Consider the following 22103-nt stretch of genomic DNA (forward strand, 5'->3'; position numbering starts at 1 on the left):
CCCACGGTCACCTAGGAGGGCCCGCCCCGAGACAATCGGCAGCCGTAGTTCCTCCCAAACTGAACGAGAGACGGCCCCACGTACCCCGCTGCTCACGACAGGGCGGTCACAGAGAGGAGCTGGAGGAAAGTGCCTCCCCCCTTACAGCCAGCCCGCTCTACCACATGGGCCACCCGGGATGGGTCCAGGTCAGGCCAGAGGTGACACCCACAGGCCTCTGACCCAAGACATGCTAGCCGAGGTCAGCCTGCTGGCCACCAGGGCCAGTTGGAAATGACAGGCCAGGCCTGGGTCTGCCTGATTCCAGACACTCTGGGCTCCAGCGTCCCGGAACTCAGCACCGACGGGGCAGGGAAGGCTGGCAGCTACCTGGAACACTGGGTCTGGTTGGCAGCCTCGACCGAGCGCCACGTCCCAGCTCCAGACCTCATTACCACGTGGCCTCAGTCACCTGCTGCTCAGGGGTCCCCACCTCCAGGACAGCGCCGAGAGCCGGGGGCCGCGGAGACAGCACCTCGGGGAGGCACAGTGCAGAGCTCGGGGATGGCGGTGCCCTTCTGCGGGGGCTCCGAGCTCCCGAACAGGAATGGCAGCGGTCAGAGCAGCAATGCCACGAAGATGTGAGGTCTCACTCCAGGGCACAGCAGCCCGCACTGCACCACTGTCCCCACTCTACGGACCGGGGATCCAGCGCTGTGGCAAGAAAGACAGGACACCATCAAGTTCAAGGTCACGCAGCCGGGGGGGCAAAGACTGGATTCGAACTCAGATCTGTCTAGTTTCGGGACTTCCTTCCTCCCTCCTTCCTTTCTTTAAATATTTTTACAATTTGTCGGAGAGTGTGCACGCTGACTGGAGAGACAGAGATAGAGAGGGAAGGTGAGAACTCAGCCCCCAAGGGGAGGGGATGCACACCCCCATCCCTTATCCTCCACTGTCGTCTCAGGATTTGGGGCACACACGCACATGCCCCTGCATATTTTCCAAGCCACCAGGCCCAGGACTCAAACCATGCAGCCGTCCATTTGGGATCCAGTCACCCTAACCACCATGCCACTGGCTGGCCCCAAGACTGTCCTTTGCACACATCTGGCTGGGCTAGAACTTAGAGGCTGGCTCAGAGCCCCACCCTTGGCAGCAAGTCCTGGACGGTGAGGGCATCCATGCTCAAGCCCTTGCTTCCAGGAAGGTAAACCATTCCAGGTGATCCCTGCTCGGTGGCCCTACCCTGCACACTGGGTCCTGGACATGGCAGGAGGGCGGTTAGAGGAGGTGGGGGAGACCTGGCTGGGGAGACCTGCAGGCAGCCTGCACCTTGGCCCCCACACTGCAGGAGGGCCCCAGCCTCTCCTTCCCTCTGCAGAGCTTCAGCCCAGGTGGGAAAAGGAATCAGGCAGCCTGGCTCTGCAGCCCCCACGGTGACCGTGGGCAGCCGAGGTCACCCTTCTGTGCCTTGGCATCCTGTTCCTGAAAGCATGGGTAACGCCCGGAAGGAAGTCCTCCACGAGACGTCCTGTGAGGCCTGGAAGAGGTGCGTTGGACGTGCGTGGCGCGGTGCTGGCCTGTCAGCCTCGAGTTCTGGCTACTACGCCATCGTCACCGCCACCGCCCTCCCCTGCGATTGCCACTTCTTCCACCACCTTGTCAGCCTCCATCACCTGACGTCATCGCTGTCCTCCTCATGCACCCCCACCCCAGCAGCAGTGTCTCATGTCAGAGGTCACGTGTGCCAAAGGTGCGCACACTGAGTGCGGAGAGGGGTGGGAGGGGCCACCGTGCCTGGAGGGTGAGCTCACACTTCAGCACCCCAGGAGACGTCACTCCTGGCCGCGACTCACTCCTTAGACTCCGTCTGCATAGTCTCAAGCACGCTCGAGCATCCCAGGGGCCTCATGCCTCCCCGCCCCAGAACACAGCCTGTGGTCCTCTCGGGACCGACCAACACAGGTCCCCCAGACTTGAGCTTCCGGGAGAGAGGACAGGACCCAAGTCCACCTCACCCTCGGGCTCCGCTCGGCAGGTCAAGGCACCCAGAGCCAGCCCAGGCTGCCAGGTCCCACTAGAACCGTGACTCTCGGGTTGTCACCAGCTTCTCCTCCTCTCCTGTTTTCCTCATCACTCTCACTCACTGAAAGAGAACGAGGCTTCTTCTCCATCCCTGGCTCTGCTCGAGGAGCTAAAGCAGCCGGAGAAAGCAGTACAGTCCTCCCTGCCCTCAGGGGTCCCTCAGCCCAGGGGCGCAGACACCAAGCGGAGGAGTATGTGGCTACAGCGGCAGTTCCAAGGAGGAAGAGAACAGGGAGCTTGGGTAGCATAGAGTGGGGGATCCGACGTGGTCTGGGGGCCTCCAGAGGGGCTTTCCCAAGGGAGTGACACCTAAACTCAACCTCAGAGTGAGGAGGAATTTTCAGTGCAGCGATGGAGAGAAACTGGGCAAACGCATTCTGGGAAGAAGAATGAGCAGGTGCATGGGCCCAGGGGTACGCTGGGGACCGAGTCCCCACCGAGGTGAGTGTGCGGGAGAGAGCGAGGTGTGAGATGAGGCCACCAAGGTGAAGGATCTGCCTCTGCTGGGTTTTGAACGCCCAGTAGCTGAGCCTAGGATTTTATTCTTACATCCTGGGGAAATCGTTTTTTAAAATTACGTTAAAAAGAAAGAAAAAAAAAAAAAAAGCCCAAGTCTTACAACTGCTTGTCTTCCACTCAGAAATGGAAACCACTGAGTCTCAGTTGGTGTCTCCCCATCTCCCAGGAGCATCCAAGACACCCCAGAAGTGGGTGGATTCCGCATAGAGAGAGCCTGAGAGCGAGGACTGCCCTGAAGAGAGGGGTGCTGCAGGCAGCTCCCCGAGTCACCAAGGCCCAGCCACAAGCTGGCAGTGGGCCCCCCAAGCGCCTGCTGCCATCTGCCCAAACCTTTTATCCAGCCGCCCCGTCTGTCCACACCAAGGAGTCCACACTTAGAACTGTTCACTCTGAACCGTGGTGGAGTTGAACACAGAGGCCTACTGGAGAGCAGGTCCTCATGGACCCCCTCGCTCCTCCTTTTCCTGCCCAGAAGACAAGACATCCAGGCTGCAGATGGAGAGAAGCCACGTGGGCTCCTGTCCTCCCCTCCAAGGGCTGCCTCCATCTAAGAGGCTCTGGGCCAGAGGATGAGCCTTGACGGAAGCCCACAGTCAGCATCGGTCACCCTGACGACACTGCAGTCCCGTCTGCAGCAGCAGGACTTCCTACGGGGAGGCTGTCTGAACGGCAGAGCATTTTATAGGGTTTTAAGTGTTATTACTTGGACGTATGACTGGAATAAAGCAGTTCTCAGAGCAAGTGCTTCAGGGGAGAGAAAAGCATCGTCAGAATTAGAATAAATTATTGGGAAGCAGGGAGAGGCGAAAGAAGCTGGCAGCGGATTCTGACGAGGAGCAGGTGCTCTGCAGAGGCCGCCTCTTCAATCTCCCGCAGAAACTACGACCAGCTCCATTTTACAGACGGACAGAGCGAGGTCAGGGAGGGTAACCTCCCGAAGACCGCCGTCACGTGACAGCCGCGGAACCCGCTCACCCACTGTATCTCCGTCGCAAGCCCCTGTTTCCGCTGGTGCATTGCAGACGGATGGTGGACCTCGTAAGGCACGTGTTTACCAGCAAGTCCAGAGTTCTTGAGGGGCTAAAGGAAACTTCAAACAGGTAACGGATCTCACGGGGAAAAGCCCACGCCTCACACTCAGGCTGCCTGGGCCAGTTCCTTAACCTTCGGACGCTTCCATTTCTTTTATGTCTGCGATGAGGACCTTGAAATCTTCCTCCTCGCATTATAATGAGGAAGAAATGCTCAAACTCATGCAAGCCCCTGACTAAGGCACTTGCCATTTAGTCATGTGGCTGGGACTTGTATGTCATCGTCACTCTCAGTTCATGTCATCAAGTGTCTTGTCATGCCCGATGACCCCACCACCCGGTTTTCACACCCTGCTATAATCCCTTCACTGAGTGTGAGCCCAACTTACTGGCTCACTCCTAACGAGATAAATAGAAACAACAGGCTGTCATTTCCAAGTTTAGGTTACAAAAAACCCCGGTGGCTTCTGTCTTAGATACCCTGTCACTCCCCACTCTCAGTAAGGAAGGCTGGCTACCAAGAGGGGAGCTGCCTATCCGGTTTTCACACCCTGCTATAATCCCTTCACTGAGTGTGAGCCCAACTTACTGGCTCACTCCTAACGAGATAAATAGAAACAACAGGCTGTCATTTCCAAGTTTAGGTTACAAAAAACCCCGGTGGCTTCTGTCTTAGATACCCTGTCACTCCCCACTCTCAGTAAGGAAGGCTGGCTACCAAGAGGGGAGCTGCCTATGGACAGGCCCAGATCTCCAGCCAACAGCCCCCAAGGCCTGAGGTGCTCCGTCCAGCCAGCCTCAAGGTGGGCTGAGAAGCGAATCCCCCCAGGCAAGCCTGTAGCTCCTATGGCTCCAACTGGCATCCTGATCATGGCCTAGGAGTGATCTTGAGTCCAGACACCTTGCTAAGCCTCTGTACAATTCCCCTCCACAGAAACTCTCAGATAATAAATGTGTGTTGTTTTAAGCCACTAAGTTTAGGGGTAATTTGTTACACAGCAATAGATAACTAATACACTCACCCACACCTGTATTCACTCGACAGGCCTTTGCTTTATCAGCAGATGAGAGGCACAATTCAGCTCCCCTCCTATCTGGAGCATTATGAAGGAGTAGCAAGTTGACTGTGTTTCACACTTCAAAACATGGAGCCTGACAGCCGAGGCAGCTCCACAGGCAGGAAGCCGTCAGTCTACAATGTGAGGTCAGAAGGGTGTGGAAACCAGAGACAATTAGATCTGAAAGTTGCTTAGAAACCTAAAGCAATTCCAGTTTCCATTTTACCAAAGGGGAGAAAGTGCCTAAGGGATTAGTCAAGCAAGATTTCTTCTGGGGACACCTGGAGCCAGACTTAGGAAAGACCAGTGATCACTGATCAAGAGAGACCAAGTGTGTCCTGATCAACTAGTGATGTCTGCCAACTGCATAGAATAGCAGACCTTGGTATGCATGTCACTGATCCTCCATCCCTGCTACCGGAGCTTCTAGAATGACCCAGAAGAAAGAATGGCTCTGTCCCGTTGTAAAAGGTGCTGAGCTCTGGATGAGAATATTTGCTTTGCTCCCCAGTAGACACACTGTAAAATGTCTTAAGGACCCCCCTGAGTAGGGCACAGATTTGAAGAAGTTGAGACCCAGTGACATCAAAGTGCACTCTGACTGTGATATACGGCAGAATGCATACTCCCCATAGGGTTGCTTCTCAAAGAAAATGCAAACCAGGGATAGAAAAAGGGACGTCTAACCCACGAGCCTCTCACTGTCTCCAAAGACCAAGAATTCTACCCTGTTTATTTGTCCTTCAGGGCCTTGGAATTACCCACTGCCCAGAGCATCAGAGGAGTCTCCCCTTTTACACCTGAATAGCATGCTCTTCTTTCCCATAGAAGGCCATTTACCCAGAGGCCTCTTGAAGCATCCCACATGCCCAGGTGGCCTCAGCTGCCTCTTCTCTGGGCACCACAGGGGCACTTTAGAAGCAGGGAGGGTAGATGTTTGGCCCGCCCTTCCCACAGCCTGTCTGTGCCCCTGGCAGGCATCCTCAATCAATCAAGGCGTTCTTCCTTAACGAACCTGGATGTGGTCTCAGACTCCACAAACACAGCACTTCAGGCGGTTCCTACGATTGATCAGCACTGGCGTGGGAAATTAGGTTTGGACCGAGAGCCTGCTTTGTCTTCCTTCCTGGCTCAAACGCTGGGTTGTGTGCCAAGCAGTCCTGGCTCTCCTGCCTCTGCAAACTTCACCCATGGCAAGTTGCACCTCACAGGCCAGCTCTGGCTGGGCTACGAGAGGCAGGAGGAAGAGCCCAACACGCACCGGCCTGTCTTCCGGCACTGGGAGGATGAGTCCTAGCCTCCCAGTGCAAAATGGTGAGCACAGATCCCTCAGCACACGGGGTACCGATGGAGAGAGGTGTTGGTGTCCACACTGCACACAGCACACGGTGTACTGACAGAGAGAGAGAGAGGTGTTGGTGTCCACACCGCACACAGCACACGGGGTACCGATGGAGAGAGGTGTTGGTGTCCACACTGCACACAGCACACGGGGTACTGACAGAGAGAGAGAGGTGTCGGTGTCCACACTGCACACAGCACGCAGGGTACTGACGGAGAGAGGTGTTGGTGTCCACACCGCACACAGCACACGGGGTACTGACGGAGAGAGGTGTTGGTGTCCACACTGCACACAGCGCACGGGGTACTGACGGAGAGAGGTGTTGGTGTCCACACTGCACACAGGGCACGGGGTACTGATGGAGAGAGAGAGGTGTCGGTGTCCACACTGCACACAGCACATGGGGTACTGACGGAGAGAGATGTCGGTGTCCACACTGCACACAGCACGCAAGGTACTGATGGACAGAGGTGTCGGTGTCCACACTGCACACAGCATGCAGGGTACTGACGGAGAGAGGTGTCGGTGTCCACACTGCACACAGCACGCAGGGTATTGACTGAGGGAGGTGTCGGTGTCCACACTGCAGAAACAGAACGGCCCACACCCAGAAGCTCTGTGGTCACCTGGGCCAAGAGTCTTGGAAATCCTCGGTCTCCAGAGGAGGAGGAAAATGGCACTCCAATGGTGACAGAGAGACAGCATGGCCAACGTCACCGCTGTAGGATCTGTACTCAGACAGGGCCCTGCCATCACTACCAAAGATGGCAGCACTTATGGGCTGAGTTGTGTCCCCTCCCCAATCCGCATGCTGAACTCCTGATGGCATTTGGGGACAGACCTGCTGAATGGGCATCGGGATGGCCCTCATCCAATACAGGCTGGCGTCTGCGTAGGTCCCCCAGAGGGCACTGGGACACAGACACATGGAGGACGAACAGTGAACGCTCCGTGAGAAGGCAGCCGCCTGCAGCCGAGGACACAGGCCTCAGCAGAAGCCACTCCTCCGGCTCCTGGATCTCGGACTCCCAGCCCCTAGAATCTTGGGGAAGGTCATTACTGCGGCTGGCAGGCCCAGCAAACCAACACAATGGCTGCGGAGACGTTCCGGGGCGTGCAAGTGAGTGAGGCCAGATCTCCTCCCCTGGCACTCCACACATGGCCACGGCCAAGAAGGGAGACCACGGCTGGGAGGTGGTCGCATCCCAGGGCCGAGCAGTCTCCGTGGAAATCGCATGGAACGAGAGAGGTGAGAGGCCCAGCAAGTGCCTGCAGCTGTGCGCTGCACGGGAGGCACCGTGTTGAGGTGAAGATGCTGAACACAGGCCCAGGGCTCACGCTAGGTGACACCAGTCTCATGAGGGAGCCAAACGCAGCCCCACAAGTGCCGTCCGAGCGGTCATGCGGACCAGGGAGTGCACAGAAGAGGCAGGAACCACCTCCTCCGTCCACAGCGAGTCTCTGACCACCAGGAAAACTGACACGCTCGGGTGGCGGAACGGAAACCCTGTGGGGACAGTGCACCCCACCCCGTCCTCACAGAGCGCGACCCAGTGACGTCGGGACAGGTAAACGGACTTGGGTGGAGCAATTCCACCTCCAGGATTTTCTTACAAAATATGACAATGCGTTTCACCTAAATGTCTGAGACGAATCCATGGGCGGGACCTGTCGTCATCACACAGGGCGGAGTGCTCCCCGGTGGCGAGGTCCTCTCTTGAGCAAACGAGCGTGCCTCGAGATGGATGGAGACAGCTAGAGACCCCGCAGGTCTGGCCACGCCATGATCCCTCCCCAGCACGCCAGGATCTGGGGCACGCAGGCACACGTCTGGCTGACGCCTTCCAGGTGGGCCCACCTGGGGGTCCCACCCCACAGTCCTCCAGGCGCGCACATGGCCAACCACGCCCCCGAGTCTGAGGAGAGGGCACTCCCCTCGGCACACACTCTGCCGTAAACACCGCCAACGACATGCGCGCACTCACGGGCACACGGGCACAGCTGCAGATGAGCTCTCTGGAAGGGTTCAGGAAGCCATAAGGGGACAGGACAGGCTGGACTGGGGCTGGGACACGCCACACCTAGCTGTCTCGTCTGAGCTGTCTAACCCACACCTTTTCTTTTTTAAGATTTTGCCCTAGGGCACATGTACTCGCTGAAGAGAGCGACAGAGACAGAGGGAAAGTTAGAAATCACCCCCTGGGGGGTTGGCCACCCACAGTCCCTTCTCTCCCGGTCCCCTCTCAGGATTTTGGTCACACGCACACGTGCACACATGTGATTTTCAAGTCATCCGGGACTCGAACCTTGGAGTGGCCACGTGAGGTCCAGTGCCTTACGTGCCACACCACCTGATGGCCCAGGCCCTTGTCAGCGTCAGCAGGGTTTGTCGTGGTCATGGGATCGGGGAGCACTTTCTGTTTTCCTCTCAACACTTATTCCATATTTTTGAGAAATGGAGCCGTAAAAGTTTTTGTTCAAAGCCTACACGATGTGTGGAGGGACGGGGGTCTCCTGTGAACCTGCTGCTTGTACATCCTCCCGCAGGAGGGGACGAGGAGGGGAGGGGACGAGGAGGGGAGGGGACGAGGAGGGGAGGGGACGAGGAGACAATGGCCGGGGGTCTCCGACACGCACCGCGAGGGTGCTGAGGGGTGCAGTGGGTATCCCTGTACACCCCCACACACTGGAAAGAACCCAGACCACAGCCACAGCCCCCTGCCACTGGGAGGAACCCAGACCACAGGTGTTCTTTTTTTTTTTTGGAGAGATTTTCGCCATAGGGCGCGTGCGCTCGCCAGACAGACAGAGAGAGACATAGAGACAGAAAGCGAGAAATCACCCCCAGAGGGGATGGTCACGCCGCAATCCCTTCTCCTCCATTCTCCTCTCGGGATCTTGGGCATGCACGCACACGCGCCCAGCGTGAGTTTTAAGCCAGCGGGTCCAGGACGCGAACCGCGGTCGACCACGTGGGAGTCCAGCGACATAGCCATTACGCTAACTGCTGGTTCCCACCACAGGTGTTCTTGACCCCAGGACAGTTCTCTCCCTGGGGAAGACCCTGCCACTGCAGCACGTGAGCGGCCCGGCCTGGCCGCCTGGACACAGCACGGCCCGACCAGAGTCAGTGGGGCTGTGGAGAAGGAGGGCAGGTCTCAGCCTCCTGGCTGCAGAACGGGACGGGGAGGGGGGGAGGAAGAGGAGCCCGGGCCCTGGAGACCTGCCCTGTCTGCTACCGCCTTGAGCAAAGCGCCTGACACTGCTTTGAGCTAAGAAGGTCTTAGGAAACCTAGAGTGTCTGCCCATCAGGACCCTCGGTGACACACAGGAACAGTTCTATGGAAATGGCGCCCCACCTGCCGCTCAGCCCCTGCATGCCGTGGCAGCAAGGCCTACGGATCAGACAGGTACGGATTTGACATCACGTCTCTGCCTTCTCGCTGTGTGGCCTTGGGCAAGTCGTCTGGTTTCTCTGAGCTTGTTCTAGGGAAGGAAATGAGTGACAAACAGGGCCACCAGGCAACCGAATGGCAGCACACAGATTTGGCCATCGCCATGAAGGACTCGGAACAGAGGCTGTCACAGAGGGCCTTCAGGACTCAGTGGGGGCAGGTCCTCTCTGAAAAGGTGACATTCAAACCGTGAGTCCGTTTCGATGCACTGGAATAAGCTGTGTCTTGCCCAGTGTGAGCCAAGGTCCCAGCTGGGAACAGATGGCATGCTCAAATCAGGGTGATTTAGGGGGAACTGAATAAAGGGATTATTTACAAAGGCATGAGCAAGGAGCAGGGAAGCCTGGAGATAATACGGAGCCCTGGGGCTAGACGGCGAGGACCCCCATGGATGCTGCCACTGCCACCTGCCCCCAGCCTGAACACAGACAGGGAGTTTCCTTGAGAAAAAAGGAGGTCCTGAGACTTCAGCAGCTCGTGGGGAGTGGGCACATGTGCCCTGCCCTCTCTTCCCTCCTCCTATAACTTTCTGTGGCTCCCTATTGCCCAAATCCAATCAAGTCAGTGGGTAAGGGAGCGTGGTACTACGGTTTGCTCAGAGAAGCCTCCTGGGACACAGCACAGGGTGAAGACAAGCAGAGAGCAGGTCGGAGGGGTAGGCAGATGCTGTCCATCCACTCGGGCTGTTGCAGGTTAAAATCTTAAGCTGGCATCTGAGAGCTGACTAGCACAGCTAATCTTGCATGCAGAGCTAGGGAGAATCACCTTGTGTGTTTCATGGGCGTCTGTTTCATTCTAAATGCTCAATGATTTGCTACAGACACACTTCTTTGTGCAGGGGGCTTTCACTGTCCAGAGCTCCAGACAGTCCGGGCAGTCAACAGTGCTGCGGCTCTGACTGCGAATTAAATGACTGCACGTTGACGACCCATTCCGGGAAGGCGCACAGGACTCCCCGCCCCTGGAGCACACATCCCCAAGAACTCTCAGAGCACCCTTCCCTCTGCTGGCCTGCTCTAACCTCCAGAAACTTGGACAGGCAGAGTGAGTATCATTCGGCTTTTAGAAATCAAACTCCCTTGCTAGTCTAACCTAAATTGGGATGAAAAATGCCAAGGCTCTGAAATTTACTCCGCCGAGCCGAGCCCCCAGGGAGGAGGTAACATTTGGCTGTGGAGTCGGGGAGTGTTTGGCTGCCTCTTCTGTCACCTGCTCCTCCACGGGAGGTTGGGGGGTGTGCAGAGTTTCAGTTCTGTGGCATGGAGACTGCTTGCCCCCTCCCTGCTGAGCTGCTGAAACGAAAAGGAGTGGCTTCCTGGGAGTGAGGAGGCCGGGGGGGCCCCACGATGTGCAGGAACCACACTGGGAGGGGGCAGCGGAGCTTCACACCGCGTCCCTTCTGCCTCAGCTGCTGAGAAACATCAGGCGGAAGGGCTAGCAAAGTACAGAGTGGGCCAGGAACATCCCTCAGGGACACATCACCTTGCAAATCTGCATCCCTAGGGAGCTCGTTCTAGCGGGAGCTTGTTCTAGGCGGTCGTCGGAAAATCACGATGCGTTTTTGTTTTTTTTTTTTTTTGAGAGAGATTTTCACTGTAGGGCGCGTGCACTCACCAGACAGACAGAGAGAGACATAGAGACAGAAAGCGAGAAATCACCCCCCAGGGGGGATGGTCACGCCGCAATCCCTCCTCCTCCATTCTCCTCTCGGGATCTTGGGCACGCACACACACGCGCCCGGCGTGAGTTTTGAGCCACCGGGTCCGGGACACGAACCGCGGTCGACTACGTGGGAGTCCAGCGACATAGCCATTACGCTAACTGCTGGTTCCCACGATGCGTTTTTGTATAGAGAAATATAATCATGAAGGTGCAAAACACCCTGAGTCTCATTCTCCCTGGCAACTATGCCCACCAGAGAAGGAGAGAGAGTCTGGAACCACCTGCACCCCTGCTCCCCAACATGGATCCCACAATTACGGCCAGAGCGGAGGCACTGACTTTGAATCAAAAACAAAATGGAGAAAATCAGAGCTCACCCCATTAGCTGTCCCACCCCTACTCGGCACCCCGAAGATTAAGAGAAGCAGACGGCGCCGAGTAAGATGGCTCCCGAATTGGAAGCAACAGTCGGGCTGCCTCGCAGAGAAGGCAGCCTGTCCCCGGAGGGGCTGAGCACTTCCCTCACGGCTCCTGCAGCTCGCTGGGTTGCGAGAGCAGCGCAGTCAAGATCATGATTCCCTTCCCAGCACCTTCACCTTCATTGCCGCGTCTGCCAAGGTGCCGAGGGAGCAGGGTGTCCGGTGAGAATTTCCGCCTCTCCTAAAGTGGCTCCGAGGCCTCCAGCTTAAGAAAACAACACGACAACCAGGCAGCAACTACCCACGGGACACAGATCACTCCTCAAAAGGCCTGTGCGGTCAAAGGTGTCTGGCACCCGTCTATGCTGCCCTCACCTGGGAGACGAGAGCCCCTGCTCGCCTGCCGAAGGTGCTGAGAAGTCCCGCAGTGGAGAACCCTAGTTAGCTTTGCTTTCTGACCTTGCTGATGATCATGGGAACACCCCCGCCTTAGAACAATGCTCTGGGCCCTGAACACTCCCGCCCCTCCACGGCATCGTGGGCCACATGGCTCCAAGTCGGTGGTCCCAACCGTGGCTGCACATTGGAACCTGCTGGGGAACTTTTAAAACTACTGGCTCTCGGGGGTTCCTCTGCAGCGTGCAGCCCACTAGACTCGCCACACTGGCCATGGGGCCATGGCTGCCACTCACCACCAGTCCCCAAACAGTGCCAACGCCACAAACCCAGATGGGAGGCGGCATTTTACTGAGCAGTTCATGGGCTGATGGGAGAGGGGAAAGGTTATACCCACAATGCAGTAATTCCCTGCAATTCCTTTTTAAATTCTTTGACCTTTCTTCGACGTGTTTCTCCAAATGGCTCATCAAGTAAGTTTTCCAAGCCAATATACACAAAAAATGCCTATTACACAGAGAGCAGTGTGTATGACCGTGGCCAGACGGAGAGGCGGGCATTTCTGTGAGACTAATTGGGAGAACTAGATTGACAAAGGAGCCAGGAAGGCTGCACGGAAGGGGGGGAGACTAGCTACCCTGAGGAAAGGACTCATACAGAGGACACAGGAGGAAGCTGCAGGTCAAGGGCAATCCTGCGTGAACCCCAAGGGCTGGAGAGGAGCTGGGGATGTGTGCAGTGGTGAACCAAGGGTGCCCCTGAAACAAATCATCATACAGCCAGGTGCGTCGTCCTCAACTCTCCTGACACCTCCTTATCTTACTCTGCATAAACCCACAGCACCCTGCGAGGGGGTGCTGCCATCCCGGTGCGAGCAGGGCTGGGCATTGAGGCAGTTGCCTTCAGAGTTCACTTACTTATCCACTGCTCTAAAGGGCAATGAGCTAGAGAGCCAATAAAAACAAGGCCAATTAAGCCGGCAGCGCCACTAAGTGTGGAGTCATCCAGGATTTCTGCTGTCACAGGAGGACTAGGACCAGCATTGGCCTCACCTGGGCGCGTAAAAGAAATGCAGAATCCCAGCGTCAGCTCCTGGCTTTACTGAATCAGGTTCTGCATTTGTTTACTTTTTATTTTAATTGACAAGTAAAAACTATATCTATTCATGGCACGCAGCGTGATGTTTTGAGACACTTACGGCGGACTTCAAAAGGTTCATGAAAAATGAAATTCAATTGCATTTTTGGTGCCCCCAAGACACTGAAGTGCACGCCGAGTTTCTGCGTAATCTGCATTTTCCATGAACTTCCTGAAGACCCTTCAGGAACTGTGGCATGGCTAAGTCTGGTGTTTAACGCGTGCACAGTCCGATTCTGCATGCTAACAAGAGTCCCCAAGCCCTTCCTCTAAACATTAACATCTGAGCAGTATTCTAGAAGTTTGGGGGGGTCAATGCATAAATCTAATCTGGTTAAGGTGCTGGACTCCCACATGGCTGATCTCAGTTGGAGTCCCGGACCCGGCAGCCTGCTTTCTTGCTTTCCTTTTCTGTCTCTCTCTGGTCAAATTTAAAAAATAATAATAATAACAAATGGAATTAAATAAATAAGTAATTCTTTAAATCTATATATTTATAATCTAAGAAGGGGGCGCTCTGAGTGGAAACAGGTTGGGAAAGAGCCTCCATAAGCTGCTAGGTATGAACATTTTCTTTTTTTAGTTTTTAGTTATTTTTTTAACATTTATTTTGTATATTTAATCACTGTACATCAGCACAGCTTGTAAAATGAATTTGCCCAGCATGAACACTCTGACACCGGTCCAGTTAAAGATCTCATGCACGCTGTCATCTACAGGCAGTCCCTCACTCTGTGTTCCCCAGATGTCCCCCTCTACTCTTCTCCTTGATTCCCCTCCTCCCACACCTCCCAGCATCTACAACCACTTTCCACACTTCTGCACTTCTCCAAGCCACAAGTACGTGGCAGCAGCAATTCCACCTGAGAGACCAGACAGTCGTGCTCAGGACGAGAGCCACGTTCAGGGACTCACAGCTCTGCTCCTGACTCCCACGTCTAGCCCTGGGCAAGTTAGGAAAACTCAGAGGCCACTTCCACCCTCCGGACAGTGGAAGTGAAGGATGGCCCCTCAAAGACTCGGTGCTGCAAAGATTAGGTGAGACAGCCTATATTTGGTGAGACAGCCTATGTTTGGTGCTAAACACAATGCCTGTTAAATATTAACCCTCCATGAATATTACCTATCACTGTGCCTATGGAAAAAGTATAACTTACTGACCCCAAGGTGGCTCTAAAGGCCCTGATGACGGCCAGAGAGCCCGGGAAGAGGTCAGGAGATGGTGCAGGAATACTCAAAGTGCAGGTGAGTGCAATTGCTCAGCCTCCCTGGAGGGAGTTCAAAGATGCCACTTCATTCTTGCCTGTGCGTGTCAGAGAAGCACGGGCTGCAGATCCTTTTCAGAACTTCCAGGCAACCACATGTAGAATTCATAACAGGATGCCTACCTTCCAAGTCAGCAGGCGAGATAAAAGCAAATTAAACAGACTCCACAGAGCAAAGAACAGAGGAAACAAATGAGGCAGCAAGAAAAGTTCTTTGTAAGGAATAATTTTTTAAATGACAGAAGATCAAACAGACGTATTATGGCAGCTACACTTGCACTCAACTCCTCTCTTAGAAGACTAAGATTTCAGAGTGGGTGAATAAACAAAGCCCACTCCTATGGTCCTCCCAAGAGGTATCTGCAGCAAAAGGAAATGAAAGAAGAAGAAAGAGACACAATGAAAGCATGTGTTCGTCCCCTGAACCAAAGAAAGAGTGGAGAATGACGCTGATTTTAGACAAGCCGAGCTCGGGAAGCCTTAAACCGCTCAAGACAGTCATTTCATATTAGCAAAAGACTCGATCCATAACCGAGGCCGGCCGACAAACCGCCCTTGTGAGTCAAAGGACATGGGCACAAAATATAGTGCAAAAACCGTGGCCAGTACCACGAGAAACTGCCAGCTACACAGTAACCCTGGGACCTTAACCAATCGATCCATATACATAATAAGGGCCCCAAGCTCCTGAATTACAAAATTATCAAATTAATGTTTTCCTGCCTAGAGTCCATCTTTAAAGTGTCCAAGTACTCTTGTTTTTAATCACACATTAAGGCACAAGTTAAGCGTTCCTGAAATCCCTCAGCACATTGTGTAGGGGCTACCTTCTTAGCCTACGACAACATACGAATGGAAAGGAATGTTGTGACAGGTTCCTCATGCTTAGACTTTCAGGACTAGCTTGACAGGTGCTAAGATGGAACAATGAATGGAGTCGGAGTAACCCCAGGTAAAACAAGGCCACAGGAGTTCTTATTTGCTTTGGAATATGGTTACAAATTCAGGAAAATCCAGCAGGTTTGCCTACCTTTGCATCCATCCACCCACCCTTTCATTCGTCCATCTATTCATCCATCCCTCTAGCCATCCATCCATCCACCCACTTGTTTATATATCTTTCCATCCATCCACTCATCCATTTGTTCATCCACCCACCCACCCATTCATCTATCATCCATCCATCCATCCATCCATCCACTCTCACCCACCCATTTGTCTATCCACCCATTCATCCATCTATCCTTCGATCCACCCATTCATCCATCCATCCACACACCCATCCACCCCCCATCCATCCACTCATCTATCCATCCCTCACCACCATCCATCCACACATCCATTCATCCATCTATCCTTCTATCCATCCATTCATCCATCCATCCACACACCCATCCATCCCACATCCATCCACTCATCTATCCATCCCCCACCGCCATCCATCCATGCATCCATCCATCCATCCATCCATCCATCCATCCACACACCCATCCACCCTCTCATTCATCCACTCATCTATCCATCCCCCACCACCATCCATCCACACATCCATCCATCCATGCATCCATCCATCCATTCATCCATCCACCCATCCATCTATCCATCCACCCATACATCCACCCATACATCCATGCAATATATATTGTGCATCTACTTCCTGCCCGGTTCTATACAAGGTGCTGGAGATTCAATGGAATAAAAAGATAACAATGCTGATTATTAAGAATTTTATATACTTCCCCCATGCAGACAGAAAAGGGTAAGTGGACAAATAGAGTAATTAAAAATAAAGGGATGATAAGAAGCGACGGGACGCAAGCGTGTCCAAGCAGTAATAAGACAGGAGATAAGGTCTCAGCTCTTCATATGGCATGTATATACTGGGTGCTCTTTAACTGCCGGGTGCAGGAGCAGTCAGAGAGAAAAGACGTAGTTCTTGGAGAGCTTATATTTGAATGGAAGGGGATCAAGTAAATGAACATGAGAACAAGAAAAGGCTGTCACTTCCAATAGTCCTCCGTGTCATGGAGAAGATCAAACCAAGAGCCGGGAAGGAGCAGGCTTGAGTCTGGAGAGGTGTGCACGCGTTAGTCAGTCATCAAGGCTCCTCAGGAGAAAGGACACTGCATCCAGAAGCCCAGGGGACAGACAGGTGACTGGGATCCTACTCATGTCGGATAGTCTAGGCATTGTCGTCAGGGCAATGAGAAGGCTCTGGAGAGTGGCCAACTCTGCCTTGGCACAGGGAGCGGGTAGTTTTATGTGGTTCTGCTGGAGCCCCAACCACACTCGGGTCCTTGGGAGCCAGACGCCCTTCTATGCCAAAGCTACCTGTGCAGACAGGCTCTCAGCTCCCACGAAGGATCGGATGGTAAATCCTGCTCTAATTACACTGGTAATTATGAGCCGACACTTGCTGAGCAAGAAAGAGCATTCCTTCTGTTAGAAAATGATCGCTGAAATGCCAGTCCCGGCCTCAGCTGGGGAGGTGTTGGGAGCGCACAAACAGCTGGTGATAGGGGCGAGTGCCCAGTTCAGACAGACACCCACACTGCTTCGAGAAAGCCGGCCTCAGCTGGGGAGGTGTTGGGAGCGCACAAACAGCTGGTGATAGGGGCGAGTGCCCAGTTCAGACACCCACACTGCTCCGAGAAAGCACTGAAGACTGGGACTCAGGAGGAGGCTCGCCCAGCGAGCACACCGACCCCCAGGATCCCAAGGCAGCAAGAGAAAAAGCAAACCCATTGCAGCCCACCGGACCTGGATTCCAATCCAAGCCTTGCCTCTGGTGCACTGGGTGACCTGGAGACCTGCAACAGTGTCTGCCTCTGAGCTCGGGGCTCCCCGGCACTTTCATAAGGCACCTGGCACACAGTGGGGGTTCAAGATATGTGAGGCCTTTCTCAGAATGTTCCCGGTGCCTCTCGGTGCACAGCTCTGGAGCTAGGAAAAAGGGGAGAGGATAAAAGGAAGGAGCCGACAGCCACTGAGGTGATTCTGCTCCCTGGCTTCTACGCTGGAGGGAGTGAAAGGCCGCGATAATAAGATTCTCACCCTCTTCTGTGTGACTGAGAATAGCAGAGAAGCAAGAACAGAGCGTCCATCAGCACTTGCAGGGGAGGCGGGTCAGACCAGCTGATCCAAGGGGTGGATCCCTCCCCGCCTGAATTGCAGCCTACCCACTTTCTCTGCGAGGTGAGGCAGGGACTCTTGGCTCCAGCCAAAACCACATTTTTCTACCCAAACTGCCCTGAGTGGGGCCGTATGCATGGCAGATTTCCAAGACAGACCCCCTCGAGGATAATACGTCTTCTCCTTGCTCTGGCCACACCTCACCAGGACCTCGTCCCCACCCCAGGCTAAGCTTTAGAAAAATACAACGACCAAGGAGATTTATCCATGTTCAAAGGTCGGAGAATTACTGTCACCAGAACCTGTGCACAGCACAGTGACCTGCCTCCACCAGGAGAGAGGCCTTGGGACGCTTGGTCTCCAGGAAGCTGTGTTCTAGGCAGACCATTTGACAAGCCCACACCTTGGGGGCAGGGGACTCCCTGAGGTGGGACCCATGTGCCTGCCGTTTCACCCTCTCCTCCCTCTCACCCAGGAAGCACAGTTCTCCAGCTTGCTGGGCTGCCAGCCACTAGGGGCCTGGGACCTCTCTGTCCAGTCTCAGCGAGCATCCCTGCAAGAAAAAGGACGAATACCACACGCTAGATTTGGACCTCAGCTCTGTCAGGGAAATACCGAGACGGCAAGGACAGTCAGTGAGAACAAGGACAAGCGCTTGGCTGCAGACACCAGGCTATCTGTTTTGCAATATGCTCTTCCTAAGCCTCGAGGAAGGGAAAGGGAGGCAATCCCATCTCCCTACTAGGAATTCCAATTTTCTCACATCTAAGAGCTCCTTAGCATCTGAAGATGCCCTGGGGGCTGTGCAGGTCCAAGGAGGCCACAACTGTAATGACGGTTTTTGAAAAACCAACCACTGCACTAGTACGAAAAATGTCGATGCCCACAGCAGGAACCTGGAGAAGCTTCCGGACACAGTGAGAGCAATCCAGGTTGCGGTAATGGAAAGACCTGGGTTTGAATCCCAGCTCTGCACTTAAAGCTGGATAACCATAGGCAAGTGGCTGCACCTCTCTGGCCTTCTGTCCCCCGGGGATATGATAAGACCTGGTCGGTCTGCTGCTACAGCAATGTAGACTGATGTGTGACCATATGGCTCAACTCATGCTCAGTGACTTATATTTTGTCAAGCTGCCTGTGTCCACCCTAAGCTAGATAGCTAGGTAGATGATGGATGGGTGGATAGAAGAGTGATAGATAGGTAAATAATAGATAGATGATAGATTCGACATTCGCACCCTTGCTTTGTTGGCTTTTCAGCAGAGCTGACCCCTCCTCTAAGAGCCTGATCGTCCTCAGACACCTTCCCCTCTGCCAGACGCCCTGCCAGGTGCTCTGCTCTGCGGATGAGCACAGATGCTGGCACGTCAAGCCTCTGGGCTGAGTCTCCCTGCACAGCAGGAGGGCTCCGAAAAGCTCCCAGGGGTGCAAACTGCCTGGAGCCAGCTGCAGCTAGAAGAACTCTTTGGCCACCTGCTCCAGTGCCCAGACCAGCACAGAAAGCAAGAGACCATGGCTGCTCTAGAAGTTGCTCCCCAAAGAAACCTCCACTGGTCAGATTCAGCCCCCCTCCCCGGCTCTGCAGAGAACAGCCACTCAGCTGACCACAGCATAGGCAGACACCTACAGAGACAACAGGAAACACTATAAACATCTGTTCTCAATCTCCAGCCCTAGAAGCTAAGGCTGAGCTATGTGGCTGGACAGGAAACCCGGTGACAAAGCAGTGGCCCCTGTCCTGAGATGGGTCCAGCCTTTCAGGATCTCAGGCCTGTAGCTGTGTCTGATGCAGCAGCCGAGATCAGCACCAGATGATCAAACCAGGAAAAAGGTGGCTTCTCTGTGTGTGCTCCAGATTCGCCAGGTTGCGGCATGTATCAGGACTTCACTCCTTTTCATGGTTGTATAATATTCCATTGCATAGAGAGCACATGGGTTAGTTACATACTTATCAGTGGACATTTCAGCTGTTTCCATGGCTTTTGTGCATGATGTCTCCGTGGAGGGACATTCACATACTTGTCTGCAGGCCTGATTCAGTTCCTTTGGGGTGCAAACCCCAGAATGGAATTGCTAGGCCATTGGACAATTCTATTTAACTTTTGGAGGAACAAACTGTTTTCTGAGTGAAAAAAGTCAGACACAAAAAGTCACCTAGTCAACGATCCTATTTCTATGAAGAATTCAGAGCACATAAATCCATTGAGAGAGAACGCACATTGCTGGCTGTCAGTGGCTGTGGCAAGAGTGGGTTGGGGAGTGAATACTTAGTGGGCAGGGGAATAAGAATGTTCTGGAATTAGACAGAAGTGGTGGTTACACAACATTGTGAATGTGCAAGATAGCCCTAAACTGCTCATTTCCTTTTTTTTTTTTTTTTTTTTTTGGGTGTGTTTTTTTTTTTTTTTTTCTTCAGATTTTTGCCATAGGGCATGTGAACTTACCAGAGAAAGATAGAGAGACAGAGAGAGGAAAAGTGAGAAATCTCCCCCTGGGGAGCCTCCTCTCGGGATCCTGGGCACGCACACACACACACGCGCCTGGCATGAGTTTAAGCCACTGGGTCCGGGACTCGAACCGTGGTCGACTACATGGGAGTCCAGTGACAAAGCCATTACACCAACTGCTGGTCCCAAAGTGCTCAGTTTCAAATGGCTAATTTTATATTAAGTGAATTTCACCCATATCTCATTTTTTTTTCTTTTTTTTTGGAGAGGTTTTTGCTATAGGGCGCGTGCGCTCGCCAGATAGACAGAGAAAGACAGAGAGACAGAAAGCAAGAAATCACCCCCCAGGGGGGATGGCCACGCCGCAATCCCTTCTCCATTCTCCTCTCAGGATCTTGGGCACGCACGCACACGCGCCCGGCATGAGTTCTAAGCCACCGGATCCGGGACGCCAACCGCAGTCGACTACATGGGAGTCCAGCGACATAGCCATTATGCTAACTGCTGGTCCCACCCATACCTCATTTTTAAAGGCAACTGCTCAAATTCTTCTACGCATTAACTGACAGCCTACAGGAGGAGGTGCCATTATGCTAACTGCTGGTCCCACCCATATCTCATTTTTAAAGGCAACTGCTCAAATTCTCCTACGCGAAACTGACAGCCTACAGGAGGAGGCTGGGAGACTGCTCTGCTGGACAGTGGCACTGGAGGGAGGAGAGGGGACAGGCGGACACGGAGCATGTCACCACCTCAGTGACTTCGACCATAGCTTCAGCCTCCCTGTGAAGCCTCCATCACCACTGAAATCATCTCCAGTCCCCTCGAGGGCCAGCCATGCATGTCTCTCCAATCCCATTACACTGGAAATTTACATGTGTAATGAAAAGCTGCTGTCTTGACACTAATCTTAGAAAAAAATTTTCTTACATTTGTATTAATTTTCCTTCATGTGTTTTAATTGAGCAGTGGATACAGCATCACAGGGGAAATAAAATCTTACTTCATCTATCTGAGGGCCATGTGGCTTCATTAGAAATTACATTAGTTCCTCATTAAGCAACAATAATAATATAGAGTTGGAATCAATAAAAAAAAATGCATTGCCCCAAGGTATAGATCCGTTTGGTTCAATTATATTCTTACATGGCTAAGCTCTGGTGCTTCCCCCAGTGCTAGTAAAATTGTGGGGTGAGGCTGAGAGACGTGGGCTTCCTTTTACTCACCCTCAAAGCCTAATGATGAAAGCGAGGCATGCACATGGGTCCCAGTAAGAAGCTGTTTAACCACCCACCCATCCCCAGCCCTGGCAAAACGGACTTCATTTCTAGAGCTGATACAGTAAAGATGCCATGGAGTTTCATCTCACAGGGCTTCCCTGATCGGTTAGCAGTGACTGTTCTGCTTAAGAGCTGAACGGTGCTGGGCTTGATTACAGATGCCTGGCTCGGGCACCATGGTAGTGCAGTGCTGTGCTTGCTGGCAAACACGTGCCCCCTCTCCTTCGCCCAGGCTCTCTGTTGCCAGGTCGGCACAGAAACAGGGCACACAGACTCTCCTACCTCCTCCATCTCCACCAGACTTCACAGACACCTTAAGTCAGGACAAAATGAGCACCTACCTGGTCCTCGACCAGGCTGTACGGCAGGGACAGTGGATCCTGCATAAAAAAAAAACACAAAGATAAGAAACGTTGAGTTTCGCATGGAAATGATTGTGTCCGCCTTTTTTCTTAGACATAATAACTACATTCCTTGAAAAAGAGTATTTTATTCATTCATTCTGAAAGTGTTCATTGAGCATCTAACATATGCCAGGCTCTTTTGTAGACTACATTTTATTTATTTATTTTTATCCTTTTTCCCCCCTTTCTTTTATTTTTTTCTTCTTCTTATTTTTTTTTTTACATTTAAGCATACCAAATGAATTTTCTCAGCATAGGTATACTTTATATTAGTCCATTCAAAGATAGTATGATACATGTTATCATCAACAGATAATCTTCCATTAAATGCTTTTTTTTTTTTTGGAGAGATTTTCACTGTAGGGCGCGTGCGCTCGCCAAACAGACAGAGAGAGACATAGAGACAGAAAGCGAGAAATCACCCCCCAGGGGGGATGGTCACGCCACAATCCCTTCTCCTCCATTCTCCTCTCGAGATCTTGGGCATGC

General features: G+C 53.3%; 1 long non-coding RNA gene across 1 annotated transcript in view; it reads right to left on the reverse strand.

The window, feature by feature from the left end:
• The window catches only part of LOC114008307 (uncharacterized), a 314255-nt gene that overhangs the window by 277393 nt on the left and 14759 nt on the right, over window positions 1-22103 (reverse strand). Inside the window, exon 2 of the long non-coding RNA XR_003549863.1 lies at window positions 21552-21590. This is a non-coding gene — a long non-coding RNA (uncharacterized LOC114008307). The remainder of the gene's footprint in view (window positions 1-21551; window positions 21591-22103) is intronic.

This window comes from Tupaia chinensis, unplaced genomic scaffold (assembly GCF_000334495.1).
Source record: "Tupaia chinensis unplaced genomic scaffold, TupChi_1.0 Scaffold000042_1, whole genome shotgun sequence".
Taxonomy (NCBI): domain Eukaryota; kingdom Metazoa; phylum Chordata; class Mammalia; order Scandentia; family Tupaiidae; genus Tupaia; species Tupaia belangeri.